Raw genomic sequence first — 20248 nt, forward strand, 5'->3', positions numbered from 1 at the left:
GGTATGATGTCCTTATACTGCAGAAGTAGTGTTAGCTCAATTTGATCTCTAACCAGCTCATTCATTTTTTTAAATGGAGATGAGTCTTCTTGCAATTAAAGAGAAAGCCTTAGCAACATATGAAGAACTTAAAAAAAAAAAAAAAGAAAAAAAGCTAAAAATTCACAGAAACTCCTCCCCTTAATGTAAGTAGTACCTAGCTTGAGCCACCAGAGAAGAATGCCTCATGGCTCAGATGGTAAAGAATCTGGCTGCAGTGCAGGAGACCTGGGTTCAATTCCTGGGTTGGGAAGATCCCCTGGAGAAGGGAATGGCTACCCACGCCAGTATTCTTGCTGAAGAATCCCATGGACAGAGAAGCCTGCCAGGCTACAATCCATGGGGTTGCAAAGAGCTGGACATGACTAAGTAACTAGCATATAACAGTACCTAGTTTAGTAGCTCTGAGAACATCTATGATTCCAACTATAAAAAGCTATCTGATGAAGCTAAGAATACAGTCGAAGAAGCACATTTCCTGCATTTTTCAACCTGTACATCAGTGAAAAGCATTCTGCCCTGAATCATATTTTGAATTTTTATTCAAATGACCTAAAAAATGTACATTTTAAATAATGGAGCAGGAACAAAAGAGTTTAAAAGAGTTCTAAAAACTGGCTGACTATGATGCTAGATACAAATGTTGGTGGGAGATTAAGTATTTTTTATTTTGTTAGTACTTATTATAAAGTTCCATAGATTTTGCCCTCTACTCAATCCTATTTCTCCTAAAAATCTGTTACTTTCAAGGGGGTGATTTTGCAGAAGGAGAAGCCAAATATGGTATTGTAGCAGAAATAACTGTTAATAGATCTGGTCCACCTGGATAAAGTAGAAAATAATGGAAAGCAAATTAAAGACAGTATTCTAGTCAAGAGGAGACCCTCATTTGTTTCTTGGAGGATTTGTCTCAAGGCTCACTGATGCAACTCAAGTCAGTCGAAAATGCATAATGGATAAAAGGACTATCAACCTTTTCTTGCTTACCTACTATTCTGAGCAGAGTTTGTTCTAGGCCTTCAATTCCTTCACTGTTTCTGATAAGAATGAAAAGTTTCTTCTCCCACAGCTTTTGATTTGGATTATTCTGAATTGATTTTTTTGTCTAATTCCCCAGCTTACCTTTCTCAGAATCAAAACATAACAGATTTATGGGGCTGGAAAGTCCTTAAGTTATCTAGTCTAACCTTCTCTATGTGAGGAACCCCTTCTATATTGTGTGTTACAAATATCTATTAACCACAGTGATAAATACTGTGCTAAATGTTAAAACAGTAAACAACAAAAAAAGACATAAAATCCAGATACTACAAACCATATGTGTACATATATTTGCTAGTCTGTCCTGTGAGCAATACTAGACACAGGACGCCGCAGAAGCAACAAGCACACGTGGTGCCCGTATTCTGGTTTCCAAATATTAGTCTTTAATAAAAAGAACCAGAGCTCCTTGCAGAAATGACTGACGCCAGGGCTGGGGTATCGAAAGTGCAAGATAAATCTGGAATATCCTGTGTTGCCAGAAAATAAATGCCCTGAAAAACAACACAGATAAGTGAGACAAAGGACAAGGGATCTGATGTGAAGAAGTTCTTAATGGCTAAATGTGGTATGAGTAAGAAAATAATGATAGTAATGGAGCATAACCCATAGATTGAAATAAGTAACTGACAAAACAATGAGAAGGGATAGCTCTTGCTTATAATATAGAAAGAATAATGGAAACAAACAAACAAAAAATCACCATTTGGTAAATACCATAGTAGCATGGTAATGCTGACCACAGGCAAGAATCATCAATAGATGCTAAAATTAATGGGCAAAAGAATGATGAGAAATAAGATATCTGCATAATCTTTAAGTATTTTCCCACAAGAAAAATAACAAAGGGAAAATAGTACTAAGTTGGTGCAAAAGTAATTGCTGTTTTACATTGTTGAACTTTGTCAGTCAATATTGGAATACAGTCTTAAATAAACGTGGCTATGTTAAACACTATTTTAATGCACATTTCTCGATTTGTTTTTTGTTATTTATTACTTGCTATGTATTTTATATTTATTTTAGACTATAGAAATGATGTTTGACAAAAAGCAAATTTGAGCAATTTTTTATTCGAGTTCAAAATGGCTCGTAAAGCAGTGGAGACAGCTTGCAACATCAAAAACTCACTTGGCCCAGGAACCACTAACCAAGGTTCACTGCAGGGATGGTTCAATAATTTCTGCAAAGGAGATGAGAGCCTCAAAGATGAGGAGTAGTGGCTGGCCACTGGAAGTAGACAATGACAATTGAGAGTAACCATCGTAGGTGACCCTCTTACAACTACACGAGAAGTTGCCAAAGAACTCAGTATCAACCATTCTACGGTCATTTGGCATTTGAAGCAAATTGGAAAGGTGAAAAAACTCCGTAAGTTTTTCCATGAGCTGACTGAAAATTTAAAAAAAAATCATTTTGAAGTGTCATCTTCTCTTAATTCTACACAACAATGAACCATTTCTTGATCAGCTTGTGACATGCAGCGAAAAGTGGATTTTATATGACAACTGGCAATGACCAGCTTGGTGGCTGGACTAAGCAGCAGCTCCAAAGCACTTCCAAAAGCCAAACATACATCAGGAAAAGGTCATGGTCACTGTTTAATAGTCTGCTGCCTGCCTGATCCACTACAGCTTTCTGAACCCCACTGAAACCATTATATCTGAGAAGTATGCTCAGCCAATTGATGAGATGCACTGAAAACTGCAATACCTGCAGCCGCACTGGTCAATAGAAAGGGCCCAATTTTTCTCCATGACGTTGGACCACACGTCACACCAACACTTCAAAAGTTAAACGAATTGGGCTACAAAGTTTTGCCTCATCTGCCATATTCACCTGACTGCTCACAAATCACTTTAAGCATCTCAACAACTTTTTGCAAAGAAAATGTTTCCAAGAGTTTGTCAAATCCTGAAGCATGGATTTTTACGCTACAGGAAAAAACATTTCTCACTGGCAAAAATCTGTTGATTGTAATGGTTCCTATTTTGATTAATAAAGATGTGTTTAAACCTAGTTATAATGATATAAAATTCATGGTCCGAAACTGCAACTACTTTTGTACCAATCTAATAGCCTTACAATGAAAAAATGTGGCACACATAACCATGAAATCAAAGTGAAGCTCATCTGTAATGCGACATCATGGGCCTGGTGATACGTTACACTGAAAAGGGTGCAACGTCACTTCCACAGTATTCATGCAAAACATGCATAACTTGAATTTGGTTAAGGGAAAACATTAGACAAACCCAAATTGAGGGATGGGTTTCTCTGGTGACTCAGTGGTAAAGAAACTGCCTCCCAAGTGGGTTTGATCCCTGGGTGGGAAAGATCCCCTGGAGAAGGAAATGGCAAACCGCTCCAGTCTTCTCACCTGGGAAATCCCATGGACGGAGCAGCCTGGCAGGCTGCAGCCCAGAGGGGCATACAGAGTTGGACACAACCTAGCAACTGAACAGCAATAAATCGAGGGGCATCCTAAAAGATAACTGACCCAGTACTCATGGGAAGTATCAAGGTCAAGGACAACAAAGACTAAGGGACTGTCCCAGAGTAGAGAATATCAATGAGGTAAGAACTAATGTTATGATTCAGGACTAGGAAAAAAGATGCTAGTAGGGCAACTGATGAAATCTGAATAAGATTATTACTGTTATTAGTTAATAATACTGTGAAAGTCGCTCAGTCATGTCCAACTCTTTGCAACCCCTATACAGTCCATGGAATTCTCCAGACCAGAATAGTAGAGTGGATAGCCTTTCCCTTCTCCAGGGATCTTCCCAACCCAGGGATCAAACCCAGGTCTCCCACATTGCAGATGGATTCTTTACCAGCTGAGCCACAAGGGAAGTCCAAGAATACTGGAGTGGGTAGCCTATCCCTTCTTTAGCAGATCTTCCTGACTCAAGAATCAAACTGGGGTCTCCTGCACTGCAGGCGGATTCTATAACAATACGTACCAACGTTAATTTCCTGATTTCGATCATTTTATTAAGTTATGTAAGACATTTGGGGAAACTAGCAGAAGGGTGTAAGGAACTCTGCATTATTTTTGCTACTTTTTCATTAAGTGTAAAATTATTCCAAAATGAAAGATCATAAGTAAACAGTTTATGTATCTCTTAATTCTAATATTCAAAGTTAAGAGATCATACATGCCCTTAGCCTTTCTTTTTCACATTCAACATGTTCTTCATTGGACAAGATGCCCAGAACTCCTACTTATACTATGGCTCCACTTTTAAAAAGCTCCATCTGTTACCAGGAAGGTATATAATAAACTGTTTTAGATTGCTTTATATTTCTCACTTTGTATGATCAAGTATGTATGTTAATGCAACCTAGAACTGGTTTTTAAAAGCAGATGCATAAAACTGTTGGCCTGATGCCAAATTGTGAACAACTAAAACGTCAGCGTTTATCTTTACTAACGACAAATTAGATCTTCCCATTTTATACTTGTGCAACTGATTTTTTTTTTTTTGCAATTGATTTTCAAAAGGAAAATATGGAATTACCTTTTTCTGTGATTATTTCCACCCTTTTCGTTTCTGCTCATATTTTACATGTAAGGGTACCAATTAGATTATTTTGAAGTACAATTCTAAAACTCACTCACCATGTACTAAATACATACTATTTACAGTGTACTATTACAAATTAAGAGTCTATACAAAAATTTGCCGTGGAGTGGTCATATTTGATTGGAAGAGTAGGGAAAATCTTAATAAAGGGATTAAATTTAGGCTAGATTTTAAAAAAGAGGTAGCATTTGAATAGTAAAAAATAATACAGAATAATGGTTATAATTTTTTAGCATAAAAGACAAGAGTGTAAATCCTAACTACCAATTATTAGTTTTGGGGAAGTCTTTGAAATTCCATTTCCTCACTGATTAAATATCTAGCTTGATAGAATTGTTTAAGATTAAATAAGATAATATATAGTTAAGCAGGAAGCAGAAAAATGGGTGCAAAATTACATCATACACAAAAATTAACTCAAAATGGGATCAAAGGTTTAAAGGTAAGAGCTAAAATTGCAAAACTTTTTGAAGTTGGATTTGGCAATTACTTCTTGGACATGACACCAAAAACACAGGGAACAAAAGAAAAAAAAGATTAATTTGGACTTCATCAAAATTTAAAAAATTTTGTGCATCAAAGGACACTATCAAGAGAGTAAAAAAACAATCCCTGTTCACAAATCATGTATCTGACAAGGGATTAATATCCAAGATATGTCAAAAACTCCCATAATTCAACAAAAATACAATCCCCCCAAAATGGGTAAATTATTTGAATAGACTTTTCTCCAAGGAACATACAGTCAACAGCATATGAAAAGATATTCAACATCATCAATCATTTAGAGAAAAGGATATCACTTCTTATCCATTATGAAGGCTATTATCAATAGATAAGTAAATGCTGGTGATACTCTGGAGAAAATTAGAACCTTTCTTCTTGTGGGAATGTAAAATGATGCAGCCATGGTGGAAGAGTTTGGCAACTCCTCAAGAAGTCAAATATAAAATACCATATGACCCTGCAATTCTACTTCTAGGTATATCCCAAAAGAATTAAAAGCAAGGGCTCAGACAAATACTTATTCACCAGTGTTGAAGGTGGCATTACAGTTGACTCTTGAACAATGTTTGGTGGGGATAGGGGAGGTGTGTGTTTAGGGGCATGGATGTTCTGAGCAGTTAAAAATTTATATACAACTTATACTCAGCCCCCACATTGGCAGATTCAATCAACTGTTTGATCATGTAATATTATACTATTTACTAATGAAAAGCATCCATAAATGAACTTTGGTAGTTCAGACCCATGTTGTTCAAGGGTCAACTGTATTTACAATAACCAAAGGTGGAAGCAAGTTTATCAACAAATCAATGTATATATTCCACAAAATGTGATGTATATATTCAATGGAATAGTATTCAGTCATAAAAAGAAATATGATTCAGGGACATTCTACAATATGCGTTAACCTTGAAGACTAAGTGAAACAAGCCAGACACAGAAGAATAAATATTGTAGGACTCCACTTATACGAGATATTTGGAAAGGGCAAGTTCTTAGAGACAGAAAACGGATTAGAGGTTACTAGGGCCTGAGAGAAGAGGGAATGGGTAAGTAATTTTTAGAAAATAGGTAACAGTTTCTATTTGAGATGATGAAAAAGTTCTAGGAATCAATAGTGACGATGGTTGTGTAACATTGTGAATATTCTTAATGCCAATACTTAAAAAAGGATTAAAGTGGTAAATTTTAGGTTATGCATATTTTACCACAATTATTTAAAAAGGAGCTAGCATGCTCTACTCATATAAAAGTACTCATACAGAGTACTTTTGGAGGTGGAAGAAATTTTAGGTAGTCAATAGTATGAGCAAAGTTACTGAGGTAAAAAAAAAAACTACATATATGAGGGAAAAAAATTTGCAATGATATAGTTAAAAACATTAAAAAGTGGTTTTCTTTGGATTTTTAAAATTTCCCTTTTCTTTACTTTTACACTGAGAAAAGTAATAAAAACTATTTAAAGAACAACTCCTCATACAGGTAAGAACAGTGTATTTGAAATATGTTGCATGAAACTAATATCCACTGAAACTCTTTGATTTTAGTACTGTCCACCAAGTTGGTTACAAAAATGTTTTCAGTGAGATTAACCCTCATTGTCCTATTTTTTGTTTTGTGCATTTTGAAGACCACAAGAAAACATAATAGTATTCACATCCAGAAAAAGACAGTATTTTTAAGAGGTATGCAATTGGAATATATTCAAATCATCAAAAATAAAATTACCTGTATATGTCTTTAGAACCACTCATTTCCTCCAGAAGTGGTTTTTCTGACATGTACCTGAGTTTCAATAACTATTTTCCCACCTGGCACAGTTGAATCTAACTAGACTCAGGACAGAGCTCAGGACTCTCCTCCGAACATTCCCAGTACAGGGCCACGTACATCACTCTGAAGAAACTGACTACTTATTATCGTATTCAAAACCTGTCGGATCTGATTGTTTTAGAAATGTTACTTGCCTGTTTTAGCACCCAGACTTGGATCAAGTCTAGTAATAGTGAACAAAGAGGGACACAACTGAATGATTTACTGTTCCTTTTAATGCCTAAGTAACAGCTCATATACTGCTGTGAATAATAGGCCTGACTATATTTCTGGATGACAAGTGGTAAAAGGCTCTTAGATAAAAGGAAAATGGTATTAAAAATAGTAATAATTTTAAAAGAAGTGCAGCTTTAAAAATACTCAGGAGTCAAAGTAGCACTGCAAATACTTGAGGGACCTCCTCCTAAACCCTACTCCAAATACATATCTAGATGAAATGAAGAGAAAATCATAACTATACAGTTATGGTCAAAACTAGTCAAGTATCTCTATAGACAAAAACTAATGGAAACCTGTAGCCACAAACAGAGCTTATGCTAACAGCCTGGACTCCACACCTGTGAAGTAGGCAGAAGAAATGAAAAGTCTGTGTTCCACAGAGCAATGAGGACTGAAAGTACTTCTACAAAAGGCCTGGGATCCGAGCCAGGGTGATGCTAGAAACCAAGGAGTGCAGTGGGACTCCACCACTCATGGGAAAAAGGTGTAAAAAGTTGAGAAAGACACTGCTGGAAGCTACAGCTTATAAAATATTATGTATCTGAGATATTAAGAGACCATGGTTTCTGCACAACAGCTGAAACCAGGCCAAGCAATCTGCAGGCTTGGTATCTGGATCTGCAATGGCCTCAGGAGGGAGCCCTAAGCTGCCTGTGTAGACCTGAGGCTTGTCTAGGTATTTCAGGGAAAGAAGTAAAAGCCACTCCTGAGCTCCTAGGGAGGATAGGTGAACAGAAAGGAGAGAGAAACACGCACTCAGGATAGACCTGAAGATGAAAATTCTACCTAAATATAACATTTTAATTATGAAAGAGAAATTATTTCCTTTTCAGTTTAATTACCTATGTGCAATTCTTCATAAAAACCTCAGTCTAAAACATCTTTATATCTTGATAGGTTTGAAGCAGACACACAACCTGCACAATTGTATTGCGCGGGTCTTGCTTTGAGACTTCTGGGCACAATTAAATTAACCCTGTGGTCCATATTACCAAAGCTGGCATACCCTAAACCATCGTGTGTTTGCAATGTTAAGAAATTTCCTGTTGCTAACTTTGATGAGCCCAGAGAATTATTTATAGTAACCTCAAATCACGCTTGGTATAGTTCCAAGACAACTGGAACAACAGTGGCTCGGGTCTTCTCCAGGGTAGATTTAATACATATCTAAAGACTATGAAATCAAGTAGGCTTCTCAGCTTGCCTGTATTTAAAGAACAAAACAAAAAAACCAACTTTATTGAGGTATAAATGCTATACAAAGAACTGTGGTTTGTTCATTTTTTAAAAAATAACTACTGTTGTGGAGAGAATCAAAGGTCATTATTTCTCTTGTGCATTTTATTTTAAGGCATTAAAGAAAATAACTTAGAGGAAATATATATATATATATTCAGGGGTACTCCAAAAGAAGACAGTAAATAAAGTGGGTGTAAGAATTATGATCTTGGGCTTTACATAAGAATAAAATTTCTGTTGAGTACTTTCATCAAAAACTTAACAGGAAAAAAAAAAAACTTAACAGGTTGTTTCATAATCCCTCCCACCATTATTAGCCATAAATAAAACAGAATGGATGATCATCTTCTGGGAGAGCTACAGAAAGAGACTGCTACATGAGGTTAGATATTGCTAAGGTCTCTTTTAACTTCAGGATTCTGTATTGTTTCTTTAATTTTTGTTTTTCCCCTTAGCATAGAGTTTTCAGTATCTCTGACTCCAATGCAATTTCTTTCCTAAGCTAGGACTATTTAAAACAATAACAGCCAGGTATAAGAACCACTAATATAATGATCTACTTCCTTTCCTTGTTTATGAAATTACAAGGAAAAGGGGAAAAGATCAGCAATTAGTTAATCGGTTCAAAATAAAGCAGTGCATTTAGGAACTATGTGGTGGTGTCAAAGGTGGCCAGCCAGTGGACAAGATGACTTTGGAAACCCTAATTGATAGTATAAAGAGCAAAAAGAATGGCACAAATAGAACTGCATCTGGAAATCCCTTTTTAAATTATTTAATGAAAGATATTATAATAATCAAAATAGATGACAGTAGAGAATGTAGTGAATATTTCATAGCTAATAATGTATTTGATGGGTGAGCTTCAGAGTAACTAGGGAGACCAGGCAACCTCAAAGTTAAAATTACAAAGTAGGAACACTGGTGATTTCCTGGTCAGAGTGTCATTAAAGACCTAACATATTAACTTAATAATACTTTAAAAAATTACAAAATTTAACAGGCAAGTCAGCAAAATGACCAATTTGGATGGCGCTGATTACTGAAAACACCCTCAGCGAACAGGCCTCTATGCATGGACCCTCTGAACCCACTGTCCCGAGAAGAGCAGCACAGATTATACTAATGGCCTTTACAGGCCAAAGAGAAGAATGGATAAATCACACAAAATAGGAAGATGATATTTAGCACAACTGGAACAATCTAAAAACAAAGCAAAACAAGTACCATGAGTTAAAACACAAAACTTACAAATGATGTCCCTGACAAAATGGAAACAGCAATCAGTGATTTTATCCAAAAATATGTAGATATATACAACACAGAAACGTTCATTCTCTAAGGCTGTGATATCCAATGTGATAGTCATTAGCCATATTTGAACACTTGAAATGTGTCAGTGTAAATCAGAAATCAAATTTTTTATTTGAGTCACTTATATTTAAATTTTTTAAATGTCACTTGCTTCAGTTACTGCAAAGCTTTTTAAAGTATGTTTGGAAGAGCCTGAGTACATGAATCTACTTGTTAGCCACATTCTATGAAATCTCAATACAGATTAAGTATTTTCAATCAAAATTATACAAATTGAAGTGTGCTAAGAAGTATAAAGTGAAAATATATACCAAATTATGATGTCTTAGTAAAAAAGCCAAAGTGTAAAATGTCTCAATAATTTTAAAAAATGTGAACATATGTTGAAATATTTTTGATACATGAGATTAAGTAAAATATATTAAGATTAAAAAAATATATATATATATTAAGATTAATTTTACCTATCTCATTTTTACTTTTTAAAATGTGGGTTTTAGAAAATTTTAGTTATATATGTGGCTTGTGTATTATGCATCTATTGAACAGTGCTGCTGTAAGAGATCAATGACTTTAAAATGAATGTCATCTGTCTAAAACCTGAGATATATGTCAGTCAGGATTTGTAAGTAAAATACTTCTTTATCTCCTAGTGTCACAAAATATTACTTCAGTCTACTCGGAATTTGTGTATTTATACGTTCCAAAGACCTGTGTATCCTCTTCACACAGAAGATTGTTACAAGTCATTAAACTATTCCTTTGAGTTACTACAAACTGTGGGTATGCTTAATGGTCATTCCACCATCCAGAGTAAGTAATCAAGTAACTGAAAGACACTAATTCAAAGACTTCTTGATGTCTTTTAAATCTGGATTCTCTCACCAATATGTTAATGCTTTTAGTTCTAAAGACCTAAACAACGATCTTTAGTAGAGCAAAGATCTTGATGAGAGTAATTACATAGGACAATTTTACGTTTACATGTATACACACATATATATACAGGCTCATAAGTTTTCCATAGAAGAAAAACACTGTATCTGGCTGCCTTCACAGTGCTCTTCCAACCTTTTCCATACCATGGCATTTCAAAGAAAATTACATTTGAAAGACACTCTGGAGTTAACTTAAGGCTGCTCCAAGGGAGGGCATCAATGTCCCAAGACACCAGCTTACTGTACATCACCAGGAGGCCTGGGCTCAGAGGGCCTCGCAAAACACTGCAAAATATCTCTGACCCATACTTCGTTTTCATCTGACTCATATTTTATTCTTACTTATGCCTACAGTTGTGAAAATACAACCCCTCAACATTTTTAACAACAATATACAAAAAAGGCCACAAGATGGAGATATTACTCCATCAGAGTATTTGTACTGATGTGTTGTTTTTTTCCCCATGTATATTTCCCTCTCTGTATATGTCTTACTTTCTCCTCCAGTGATATTCTCACTTACTGTCTCTATCCCTAACATTTATACTGGTTCCTCTGCCACTCTGGCCTTCACTAGCATTATTAGAGAAATATAATGAGTACTTTTATGACCCTTATTTTAAATATTAAAAGCAGGCAGATAACTAGAATAGTTTAAGCTCAAAATAAATATTTTTATTTACGAATTTTTCTCCGATAGGTAAGAATTCTTTTAAAAATTTGTTACCTGCCAAGTAATAGGTACTCCAAAAGCCATTTACTGGTATACATTCTGCTACTTTATAAGGCTACATATTTATTGGGTTGGGCAAAAAGTTCGTTTGGGTTGGTTTTAAGAACATATAGAAAAACCCAGGTGAACTGTTTAGTCAACCCAATGATACTTCATGTTGATACCCCTCCAAATTTCCCTGGAATTCTTCTTTGACAACAGTCCTCAAAACAGTTCATGAGCCTTACTGGAAATTTATTTTCAGATCTCTTTATCAACCCAAAGGGTACTTACCCCAGCTTGTTAACCCAACTCAGTCACCAAGTTTAGCTTCAAATGACTATTAACCATAGGCAAAAATCAAATTCATCTTAAAGATGCACTGTTAATGAAGACACTGCCAAATATGTTACAGGCTTTGAAAGCAATTCAAAATAAGTTTCAACAATGTTTTGGGAAGTGGCAGCACTGTTGAAAGTGCTTTCCACAAAAACTCATTTCCAGATCTAATTAGCTCTAAGTTAAACTTTTAATACTTCCAAAGGTATAATACAAAAAGTCACACTAACTCTGTGGAACTACTATAGAACTGCACAGCGTGACAATCATCTGAACATTATGACATACTTAAGTACAAGCAACAACTTCCAGTCACCCTACATTATACATACTTATATAGTCACTTCCTTAAATCAAATTTAATCACCAGTATTAACACAAAACACTACTTCAAGTCAGAGAAGAACCTAAACACTAATCTTGTATCTCTTAACTAAAAGTTGGGAGTTAAAAATAACTGCTAATAAGTTTTTTTTTTTTTTTTTTTCATTCCCAAAAAGTCAGAGGCTTCTTTGAAATTGGTCATGGGTTAGCGTCCTTAACCTGATCCATTTTAATGGTATGAAGTCCTTAAGAATTGGCTAGAAATATGAAGTATCTACCCTCCTTAGCAGGCATGTATATGAACCCTAGGATTTTTCTATGGTCTCTTTAGATGGTCCCAATAAACGGCAACAACAATTTTTCTGGTCTTCACCCATTTTGACAACTGCTCACTACATGTCACAGTGGGGTCTCATGTGGAAAATTCTTGTGCTTTCTACAACCAGGAGTTGCATGTATTCCAGAATTTAACTAAAATTAAAAAATTACACCCTTTTAGAATTCTAGTGTTTGCCCTCAGCGGCATTATTTAGTACTGCTTCTTTTCCATTTTAATACGGCTGCTTATACCATGACGTGTCCTTTATTTAATTCTTGATCTTAGACTCTTACCTTTAATATTTAACTGAAATTCTATGAGCTGACTGTGTAGCTGCACAGAACTTTATGCCCACTGCCTCACTGGCACTAAAATAGGAGTCTGCCTGATAATGAAGCATATTGTTTTATGCATATATTCTCTCTAAACAGAAATGTTGACTGCGGCATGCCCTTGCTTTTGCAACATGTCTGCTTACATACAAGATTCCAGTTGCTGGATGTTGGTAATCAGAAATGTTAAGTGAATGAGTCCTAACCTTATTTAATGTAGCATTAAGGAGAATGAGACATGAATTTTATTTATTTTTTGAGACACTAATTTTAGATTAAATTTCTAATAAAATCCGAGAGACACGATTACACAAAAATTTCAGTAAATATAAGCTTAAAAAAACTTAGCTCTTAAAATGGCATACTATGATGTTACTTAAAACATAATCATATTTTACATCCATTAGTATAGGACCCATCTTTCACAAGGAGGTGTTTTGATGAAAATAAAGAAAGGAAAAAGAAAAAAAAGAAAAGAAAGAAAGGACTATGGATTCATTATAAAAGGGTATGGGGTCTTGCTTCACCCAATCAGAAGTCTCTTTCCACTTCAACTGCTTTACTTCATCTCTGCACACTTTTATACAAGAAAAGCTTTGGAGTTGTTTCTAATTCTGGGTGAAATTAATTAATGCCATCATTGTTCAAATAGACCGAGTAAGGCCTGACTTAGAAAAAGATTCCCAAGATCATATAGTAGCAGTCTGTAGAATAAGTAGTTCATTGATAGAAAACATAGAACTGAGACCAGGCTTAATACAGACACTAGGCATTTTATCACCTGGTGTTACTTACAACTGCCACAGAAGTTCTCCTCTAGGCAATCAAGTATCTACTCTCTCCTCTATCCCATCCTGTGTATCATTCCCAACAATGAATAAAACATACAATGTTGCAATTCACATCACACCAATCACTGGGTAAGATGGTGACTTTTATGAAAAGATTTTAGAATCTATCTCTATGAATAATTGCAATAAAGGACAGTTCCAATTTCCCCTTTCAGCTTAGGGTATGTCTATGAATAATAAAAGAAACTGGGACTTCCCTGGTAGTGCAGTGGTTAAGATTTTGAGCTTCTAGGGCAAGAGGCCTGGGTTCCACTCCTGCTCAGGGAACTAAGATCCCACATGCTGAGTGATGCGGCTAAATAAAAGACAAACGATTCTAGGACTGTTCTCATAACTAGTGTAATGGTGAGGGGAAAGAACTTCCCTGGTGGTCTAGTGCTTAATAACCCTCCCGCAGGCGTAGGGGACACGGTTCAACCCCTGGTCTGGGAAGATCCAACATGTGGTGGGTGTTCAGTCCCTCAGTCATGTCCAACTCTGCAGCCCCCTGAACTGCACCACGCCAGGCTTCCCCGTCCTTCACCCTCTCCCAGAGCTTGCTCAAACTCAAGTCCATCGAGTCGGTGATGCCGTCCAACCATCTCATCCTCTGTTGCCTCTTCTCCTCCTGTCTTCAATCTTTCCCAGCATCAGGGTCTTTTCCAGTGAGCCAGCGCTTCACATCAGGTGGCCAAAATACTGGAGCTTCAGCTGTAGAAGTCCATGGGGTCCCAAAGAGTCCAACACGACTAAGCAACTTTCACTTTTCAGTTTTAGCATCCAGTGAATACTGAGGGCTGATTTCCTTTAGGATGGACTGGTTCGATCTCCTTGCTGTCCAAGGGACTCTCAAGAGTCTTCTCCAACACCACAGTTCAAAAGCATCAATTCTTCGGCATTCAGATTTCTTTACAGTCCAACTCTCACATCCATACATGACTACTGGAAAAACCCTAGCTTTGACTACACGAACCTTTGTCAATAAAGTACTGTCTCTACTGTTTAATACATTGTCTAGGTTTGTCATTGCTTTTCTTCCAAGAAGCATGCATCTTTTAATTTCACGGCTACAGTCACTGTCCACAGTGATTTTGGAGTCCAAGAAAATAAAGTCTGTCACTGTTTGCATTGTTTCCCAATCTATTTTTCCTGCAGTGATGGGACCAGATGCCATGATCTTCGTTTTTTAAATGTTGAGTTTTAAGCCAGCTTCTTCACTGTTCTCTTTCATCTTCATCAATAGGCTCTTTAGTTCCTCTTCACTTTCTGCCACAAGGGTGGTGTCATCTGCATATCTGAGGTTATTGATACTTCTCCCAGCAATCTTGATTCCAGCTCGTGCATCATCCAGTCCAGCATTTCACAAGATGTACTGTGCATATATGTTAAATAAGCAGGGTAACAATACACAGCCTTGACGTGGTCCTTTCCCAATTTGGAACCAGTCCATTGTTTCATATCTGGTTCTAACTGTTGCTTCTTGACCTGCATACAGGTTTCTCAGGAGGCAGGTAAGGTGGCCTGGTATTCCCATCTCTTTAAGAATTTTCCAGTTTGTTGTGATTCACATAGTCAAAGGCTTTAGGCTTTAGATCAATGAAGCAGATGTTTTTCTGGAATTCTCTAGCTTTTTCTGTGATCCAATAGATGTTGGCAATTTGATCTCTGGTTCCTCTGCCTTTTCTAAATCCAGCTTGTACATCTGGAATTTCTTGGTTCACATACTATTGAAGCCTGGCTTGAAGGATTTTGAGCATTACTTTGCTAGCATGTGAAGTGAGTGCAATTGCTCAGCAGTTTAAACATTCTTTGGCATTGCTCTTTTTTGGGACTGGAATGAAAAGATCCCACATGCCTCAGAGCAATTAAGCCCATGCAACACAACTACTGAGCCCATGTTCCGCAATGGGAAGCCTGTGCACCACCACAAGGAAGAGTAGTCCCCACTTGCAGCAACTAGAGAAAGCCCATGAGCAACAGCAAAGACCCAGCGCAGTCAAAAATAAATTAAAAAAAAAAAAAAATCCTTTTTTAAAAAAGAAAAGAATAGCATAAAAAAAAAAAAAAAAAACCATTAAAAGAGGATTTCTGTTCAATCAGCTCTAGACTATGTGGCAAGAGTTTCCCAACAGACTTGCTTTTTCCACATAAAGTATGTCCCGGCAATCTCTACTAAACAGTGTGTACATAAGAAAAACCAATTTTACAATAATCCAATCTGAGGCAAATACGTATACAACTAAACAAATATTTATTCAGCTCTAACTCTATACATGATATGCTTTACATCAGAAATATAAATGACTAGAAGGTTATCTACCATTCCAGATTGTGTATTATACCATTCCAGATTGTGTATTATCTCTTTCTCTGAATTAATAATTTTGGACTCTACAATGAAAATCAGGGAGTGATTATTACATGACAGATTTCTAAGGGAACAGACTCACTAGAGATAGACTGAACTATATTCAACTAACACCAGAAGCTCAGTGGAATCTAACACAAGAATCACTGGAGAGAACCGATATAGTACAGGTTCACCAGTCATTTATGAAGGAAATCTTCCTCTTTATTTCTAAAAAGCACTGTGCTGGGGTTTGAGAAGTCCCTTTTAATGACTCTGCACTTTTCCCCCATCCAAAAAAACTGAACACACAGGTCAGGCAAATCGAGATCAAATAGCACCTTTATTGATGAAAAGCTATTGGGTGAATTGAGATTATGTATGAGAGTCAAAGAGGCTTGCTAGCCATTTTTGCCCTTCCATCTCCATCCTAGGTGTTGAGACAGTACATTCAAGAGAAAGTCTGGCCCAGATAATAACTTTCTTACTGGTCTAGGGCAGAGAAGAGAATGAGCCTCATTACTTACAGCTTTGTAATTAGTTAGCTACCCCTAATCAAAGGGCTTCCCTAGTGGTTCAGACCATAAAGACTCTGCCTGCAATGTAGGAGACCTGGGTTCCATCTCTGGGTCAGGACGATCCCCAGGAGAAGAGAATGGCTAGCCACTACAGTATTCTTGCCTGGAGAATTCCACGAACAGAGGAGCCTGGTGGGTACAGTCCATTTGGGGTCACAAAGAGCCGGTCACAACTCAGTGACTGACACACCCCAATCAGAAGAAAGGTCATCACCCTCCAACAAGGTAACTCATTCATTGATGGAAAGATGTAAGAGACGGGTCAAGAGACCAGCAGTGTTTCTTTAAGGAAGACGCTCCCCTTGGAGATATAGATAGGATAAGTGCAATGTAACTGTCCCTCCCTAATACAGGCTGCTTCTTTGTGCATTTACACATCAGTGCATCTGAAATACAAACTGGAAGAGCTTATAAGATTAATTCTGATTAAAAACCTAAAGTTCAACATTCTGTAAGCATATATCACTTAATAGTTTTCTTCTTTTAATCAGGTTTCAGTGTTCATCTCAATGTAAGGATGCAGTTACTTAAAAATTTATAAGAGAAAGAGACACATTTTCTAATTCTATGAACAGAAATCTGTAAAGATTGGGACCAAGTACTCTGATTTCATCAGAAAATAAACACTGCAAAATTTAAGATAACTTAGCTTGTTAAAATTTCAAAGATTTTTTTAATGATTATGGAGTACTTATTGTTGGCTAGAACCCTGTACAAAGTATAAAGAAAGTCAAGGCCCCAAAGACAATGAAAAAAACATGCAGAATTGCTATTGACCCCACAAGAAATACAGGTGTCCAAGGACCAGAAGCTGTTAGAGGAGATATACATATTGCTTGGGGATCTAGAATTTTAGTTACTAATGAAAGATATAAACACTTTTCCCCCCTACATTCCTCTAATCTTCTACCCTGTATCCTCTAAAACGATGCAACATCCAAATACAAAAGCCTTGTGGACAATTAAAGTCATTCTAAAATACAGTGAGCCTCTGGCCTTTCACCTGTAAACATCCCTCCACCAAAAACTTCTGGAATCCCTTTGAAATCTTTTAGAACCAATTTGAAACCTAGGAATACATCGAAAGGAATTCCTTCACTTTATGAGAGCAATAAAAGGTCATATATTAATAAATATAACCCATTAAATAAAAACTGTCAAGCAATTACTTATTCAGTGAATTACTGTTTAGTTTTAGTTACCATGTTTATATTTTTCTTTCAGTAAATATTTAAGAGTCTGCTATGAAGTAAATAAAGAAAATACCATTTGTCCTAAAAATGAGGCAACTAACTTCACAAGGTCATTAAATGAGTAAATGGTTTGGTTCAAGTTTTTAAAAGGCACTGATTATTCCAATTATAGATTTTAGGGAGTGACTGAGCAAGTTTACTTCAGATCTGGTGGAAAAGAGGATAAAATGGACACCACATTCAGTCTCTAATCATCCCTGGTGTTTAGTTCAGGGTATGGAGATCGCAAAAAGATTTTTCTATCAATTGTCTCCAATTCTGCCCTGTTCCTTCTCTCCTTACCCCAATCAACTAATCTACTGATCTCATCACACCACTGAAACAGCTTTAGCAGCGGTAACTAATGACCTCCACGCTGTTCAATTCAACATCCAGAGCTCATCTTATTTGAACTACCATCAGCATTTAACCCAGCTGATCGCTTTCTTCTCTAAAATACTTTCTCCACCTGAAAGAGAAAAAGAAAAATCTCGTCTACTACTGTCCTCACCATACACCCTGCTCCAGCCACACTGGCTGATATGTCATTCCTCAAATACTAAGCAAGCTCCAAGAGCTCTGCATTTAACTGGTTGCCTTCCTTGAATGCATTTATTCAGATGGCTCACTCCCTTACTTCCTTCTGAGGCCTTTTCTGAGCATCTGACATTTATATTTACTTGTTTGGTTGTCTATTATCTGTTTCCCCCTACCAAAATGTAAGTTTCGTTTGAGTTCAGGGGTTTTATTTTATATACTGGCCAATTCCCAGTGCTTAAAATTTATTAGACATGAACTAAATCTCTGTTGAATGAGTGACAACCAAATTGATTAAATGCGTAGAGCCTGGTCACCACATCTGAGTAACCTACCTACTTAGCTCTGGTGCCTCACATCTGGCTAGTCAAGAGAGACTGGCTGTCTCTGGCCTGAAAATTACACATTATGGACCTAAGACAGGCTGCATCTGTCTCTACCAAATTTTTGGTCTCCTAAAAGTCTTCCGAGAAAATTAAGAGTAAATGTAAAGAACGTGTTCCAATCAGGTTCTTTGCTTAGGTAAAATAAAGTTTCTTCTGCATTCTTTCCAATTTCAAAGCAACTGCGTAGAGAAACACAGATGATGAAAACAATTTTCCGGATCCTTCTATTCAACTTCTACCTCCACACGGAATCTTCTCAATTACCTGTGCTTCTTTATTTTCCCATTTTTGCCCATACAGTTAAATGCTCTGGTTGTCCACATTACCTAATTAACTCTGCAACTTTAACTGCATGAATTTATAAATGAAAATTCTATGAGACTTCACATGCAAGCTAGATCACAGAATCTAAAATTTAAACCACTGCTACTAAGTTTGTGTCCTCTTAAAGCAGCTCTTAAAAGGTTTCCTTGAGTAACTGGAAAATATCTTTCAAAATCTTTGGATAGGTTATGTGTAAGACTCTAGCTACAGAATTTAATCAATTTTGGTAAATTCTAATAAAAAATATTCTCAGTATTAAAGGCATTCTTAAGAGTCTTCAGAGTTTATTTCACTAATGATTCTTACACATACTGCATCACTATTTACTTTGAAATAAGGTATACTGTCTCTACTAGCAGTAAGTGGCACCAGGTGAAGATAATGAATACAGACAACACGAAATTGTATGCATGTAAAAATTTTAAGTGTGAAATGTTTAAACTACTTCATAACTCTTACAAAATTGAAATTCGTTAAAGTCATGGTGCCGTGGTAACAGCATTTTTATATTCACTTACACTTAATTGAAAAGTAAATTTCCATTTTGTGGTAAGCTGAACAGTTCACACACATTTATGATAGCCTGTTGGGGCGAAATGTCCATTTCACCTCTGGTAACACCAAGCGTGCCCTGAATAACAGTTGTGGGTAAACATTAATACCTTTTTGCCCCCTAACTATTCAAAGCATTTTTATGAAGGGCTCAATCAGAAGGTCTGAAATTCTTTCACCGCATAATCGTTAAACCAGTGAAATGGCATCTTCTCAGTATGAGTCATTCAGCACTCTCAGAGTGAAAGCAATCAGAAAAAAAAAAGAGGACAAGTTAAAGTCTAGAGCTGAAGAAGGAAAGAAAACGAAACGAAAAGAAAAAGAAAACGATCTTGTGCTACTGGCTGAGCTCCTCTTCCTGGAGCACCCCAAGTGCCTCTACTGCCCCAGCACTTGATGGCTCCTTCTCTGACTTCCCGAACAACACAGCAGAGGCTTCAAGTTCCTGCAGATTTCTAAACGGGGCTACGAATGCTTAATCCAACAGGCTACACACATTACAAAGTACAGTGCGAGAAAAACTTCTGCAACCCAGACGCCAACCAAAAGGCATTCCTACCTTTCCGGAAAGACAGGAAAGGAGGCTCTTAAAAGGATAAGTGGTAACTGGGAAGGTGAAAATTTAGAGGGAGACACGACCACCTTCCCCACAATCAGAGGGGCAGGAAGAGAAAGGGTTTAGGAGTAAAAGATCTACCCCCACCACTCCTCCTTCC

General features: G+C 36.7%; 1 protein-coding gene across 1 annotated transcript in view; it reads right to left on the reverse strand.

The window, feature by feature from the left end:
• DNAJC1 (DnaJ heat shock protein family (Hsp40) member C1) overlaps nucleotides 1-20248 on the reverse strand; it is a 186220-nt gene that overhangs the window by 165101 nt on the left and 871 nt on the right. The window lies entirely within an intron of this gene.

The sequence above is a fragment of the Muntiacus reevesi genome, chromosome 2 (genome assembly GCF_963930625.1).
Source record: "Muntiacus reevesi chromosome 2, mMunRee1.1, whole genome shotgun sequence".
Classification (NCBI taxonomy): domain Eukaryota; kingdom Metazoa; phylum Chordata; class Mammalia; order Artiodactyla; family Cervidae; genus Muntiacus; species Muntiacus reevesi.